Source organism: Etheostoma cragini, chromosome 13 (assembly GCF_013103735.1).
Source record: "Etheostoma cragini isolate CJK2018 chromosome 13, CSU_Ecrag_1.0, whole genome shotgun sequence".
Lineage (NCBI taxonomy): Eukaryota > Metazoa > Chordata > Actinopteri > Perciformes > Percidae > Etheostoma > Etheostoma cragini.
The window spans coordinates 17,262,109-17,266,634 of NC_048419.1; the positions used below are offsets into that span (position 1 = coordinate 17,262,109).

At 37.0% G+C, this 4,526-nt stretch overlaps 1 long non-coding RNA gene across 1 annotated transcript in view; it reads left to right on the forward strand.

Annotated features, from left to right (window-relative positions):
- The window catches only part of LOC117955519, a 12,993-nt gene that overhangs the window by 7,505 nt on the left and 962 nt on the right, over positions 1-4,526 (forward strand). The window lies entirely within an intron of this gene.

Sequence of the window (4,526 nt, forward strand, 5' to 3'; positions counted from 1 at the left end):
TACTACTAATCCCATTCTGAGGTTGCAGCACCATCATTAACAGAATTATGATTTACAATCATTGTTTCTTTTTAATGTCTCTTACTGGTTTGTGTCCAGGGAAATCTACAGAAACATTTAAAACATGTTTCAGTATCAACAATGTTGTAAAGAAAACTGCTGTTAACAAAATGTGACACACAGAATGTGCTGGGATGGAGAGCATGTCCACGATGGGTGATATGAGGACAGATAAAGTTATGTAGGCTACATGACTGAATAGACTGGGAGAAAATAATATGGTTCAAATAGGTAGATATCTGGAAATGAAAAGACATCTATAGTCGGGGCCTCAGTATCATCTCCCAACGTATGTTGAACTCCATGTAAAGTAATACAGCTTCTTCATCAACGGGAACGTTGACGAAAGGAAATGCCGTGTTCAAAACAAAAACACTGTCTAGTTTGCCTAACACAGTTAATAAACCAACCCTGTTTCATGCAGATAACAAACTGTGCTAAAATGTGCCTGATACAGACCGAATGAATGAATGAATGAATGAATGAAAACCTGGTCCAGACCAGGTTAGGTTCACAGGCTCAGTTACCATAGTTACTGATTCTGAGCTTAAGCTATATCTCTTTCTGAAACTGAGAAACTCCTCTCTCTCATATTGGATCCACCTTTCTTTCTGAAACAGAAAACCCAGAGTTTGCCTCATCAACCAACTCTGAGTTCTCACTCAACCTGTTTTCTGAAACGGACCCCAGGTAGCATGATAGGGCATCTTTATTTTGTTGCTTTAGTGTTCTGAACCATCATGGCCGGAGGAGTATCAAGAGAAAAGTGCATTGAATAAAGAAAGGTAGGGTGAGCCGTGTCTCTTACAAAATTTAACCAAAATTAATTGATGGAGAAGTCTAGTAGCCATTTGCTGCATGTCAACCCCCCCCCCCATGCATCAAAGCTGAGGATTTTCCCACGTTAATGTATTCAGATTTATTTCTTGGTTGGATGAAACCCAGTGTAACTTATCGCTGCAATTTCAACCTTTGCTAAATGAGTAAACTTTCAGTCAGCTTTAGAATCGGACGGGCCTCAACACTCCAGACTTCCAGTATCTTAGTGTCCATGAATAGTTCGTGACATGTTGACTCCTGCGTTGTTTGAATGTTTCAGAGAAACAAATAGCCTTTTTCTTCATTTTGTTATTTATTTATACTTGATTACTACCTCAACATGACAATAAAGCATAGCATTTGATGAAGAGAGGCCCAGGGACAGTTTGGATGTTGAATATTTGCAGCTGAGCAAACAGAATCAGTATAGAACTAATTGAAGAATCACTTAATTAGTATAAGTTGAAGTGGTCACAGCGGGTAAGAGAGAGATCTTCTCTTATATTTGGGGCTCCAGCTGAGTGTCTGTCTGGGTGCCTGTTTAAAACTGCTGAGTCACATTTGGTGACTTCAGTTTAGTTCTAAATGCAGGAAATGCTGTCATAGCTTAAAAAGCTTTTTTTTTTCTTTTTTCTTTTTTTTTTTTTTTTTTTTACAATTTTACAGTTACAGCATTCTGCATATGTCCACTGTAGGATTTTAGTTACACTGGGACAGAATGGTAGGCCTGATCAGTGGTATGGCTAGGACGATGTGCTTTTGTCCCGATTCCATTCTTTCATGATACATGGTTGCCGATTTGATTTGTATTGTATTTATTTTCATTTATTGCGATTCTTGAAGTATTGTGATTTGATAGTATTAAGTATTCTGATTTTCTTTTCCTTCTTTAACCTAAACTAATTTTAATAATACATTTCAAGCGACAATATATCATGAGACATTTCTTAAAACTATTTGTTTTCTAAAAATAATCCAAAACACATTTATATTATTTGTAAAGGAGTAAACACTGCATTTTCTGCTGTCCGTCCGTTTTGCTGGAAACAGATATGATGTAGTTGCTGTGGGTGGTGCCATATAAACAAAACATTTAGGTGAATCATTGGAAAGAAAATAAGTAAAAATATAGATAGGAAAAGAATTGATTTTAAAAGTTGGGGGGGAAAGAATCACGATACATACGATTTTTGCTTTTCCCCCATCCCTAACCACTGGTATACATTTAAGGGCCCGTTCATCCATATCACCGTCATGAAACTTTCCAACTTTGCAATTGAAGTATCGATGCAGATATTTTTCCATTTCATGTGCAGCTGAGACTTCTGCCACCGCCATGCTACAGTGGAGGGGGAGGGGAATAAAATCAGAGCATTAAAAAAGGACATTGGAAACCGATGCCAAAACTGGGGGAGGAATTACCCAACCAAAGAGTGGAATAATTAAAAGGACACAGAAAGACAATTATGTCATGCTTGTTATTTAAAGCACACTAATCAGTCAATTAAGGCTGCATATGCATAGTCAATATGTGAAATTACATTAGATTAATGTGCATTTTAATGCAGTGGGCACACACATTATAATTGTTTTTCATTTTGAGAAAGTAAATGATGCACTTTAGTCCAGTAGGTGTGTTGTGTGTTGCACTGTGGGTCTCGCTGCTGGGGCACTCTGTGACTTAACGGTGCATTTCTATGCTCTTTGGCTGTGAAAAGAAAATGCTAATCAACAGCAGGAGTGCTCCTCCTCGCTTTGCAAAAATTATGCAATGTTAAATGTCTGCCAAAAGAGTATATAATGGAATTTTTCTTCCTCGCTGATCTCTCTCTGTTTTTCGGCCATACTCCATTTTTTTCCTTCTCTCTTTCCACCTCCTCCTCTTTCTCTCATTTATTTGTGTCTGTGTGTGTGTGTACAGTTTTGAGGATGTTGATTAGCTATCAAGTCAAATTCATACATATTTGCTGCTTCATAACAGGCCAGGCGGACAATTCATTTGGGAATATGAATATATGAGGGTATGAAATTGTGAGATGAGGCAGAGGAAGAGAATTGGGTCTGTCTGTCACAGGAAGATGTTGAATTCCTCTGGTTGCTGCGTTGGGAGAAAATTAGCAAGTCATTTCCATCACTATTGATAGCGGGTGACAGATTCAACATGGAACAGAATTACAGAGCAGGTATTAGAAAGCCAGATGGCAGTTACATTTGTATAGGTATGCTTTTGTTTGTAAAAGTGTGTGGGGAAAAGGAGGATCACTTTAGTTTGTAAAATTGCACTACAGCTTCAACTGAATGTTGTATAACATTTAGCCCAACTAACAAGTAATATTTTGAGCAATGCAGCCTTTTAACATCTGAAACTAGTTTGATCGAAGTATTATGTCACAGCTGGCAGCTTAAAAGACTTGTGTTATCTATTTACTCAAATACAGTAGATGAAGCTCATAAATAGGATGTCTGAAAGAGAAATATATATTTTTGGTGGGGACAACAGGATTAATCCTTGGCTATTTACTGCTATTTACTGCTTTCTGTATCTGTAATGACATGTCACACGTACATCAAGCATCTAATGCAGAGTGCAATACATCATTTTGCCAATCAATTAAAGTAGAATTGCAGTATCTGAAGAGAAAATATAGAACTTTGAGATTTGTTCTGTGGGACCTCGGTTAGGGAAAACGTGGCAAAGCCATCAAGTAATTAGTCGATTTGAAGAGAGTGATAATGGATGGGACTGTCATGCCGGCCGCTCATTTGAGTCCAAAAATGGATCATATAATTAACAGATGGTTAGAAATATTGTCTTTTTCCTTCACTGTATTCAATCTTTTTGTAGAACAGATTATCCACAAAGACCTGAAACCTCATGAACTGCAACTCAGATCTTAATTTTCAGTGTATCTTACTACGTACGTATTAGATTTGATCATTATTTCTAAAATTAGTCATATTAACCAATTTTAGAAATGAATGCATCTGTATTTACGCTTGTGTATAGGGGCACCACCTCATTTCTGAGTAGAAGCCGCTCAGGTTTAATAGATTAAACTAGCTCACCCCTAAAGTAGGCTATGCCATTTAATCACAAATAATATTTCAGTCAATAAATGTATTTTAATTAGTCTCTGATTAAACGGCGTGAAATTCTTGACAGCTGCAAATTGACCCAAATTCTACTCAGGGACAAGACGAAAAGACGACTTTATCAATAAATTAAAGGGATTTATTAATCAGACAATCAGAATAATATAGTGGTGTAACTAGGATAATAAGGCAGGATAAATAATGGTTATCAAATATTACTATCAAATACAAGGTTTGGCTATTAATGGGAAAATGAGTTTCAAACTAATAGAAATACCGTGAATTTAGCCAAGCAAGGAAGGTTGATTAATGAATGTAATCTAATTTAAACTAAATAGAAGGCCTGTCTGTCAGTGCGACTAGAACTGAGAGCTGCCGTGTCACACGAGAAGCACTGTGACACAGAAAAAGCTCTTTGTGTAGAAAAGCAAAAGTCGTTCCCACAAAAAAAAGCAAAAGCCCAGAGATCATGGTTGCTATTTTAGGGCCTCTGCTGTTTTCACTTTATATAAACGACCTTCCTTCAGTTTGTCCTGACGTCTATATTCAGATGT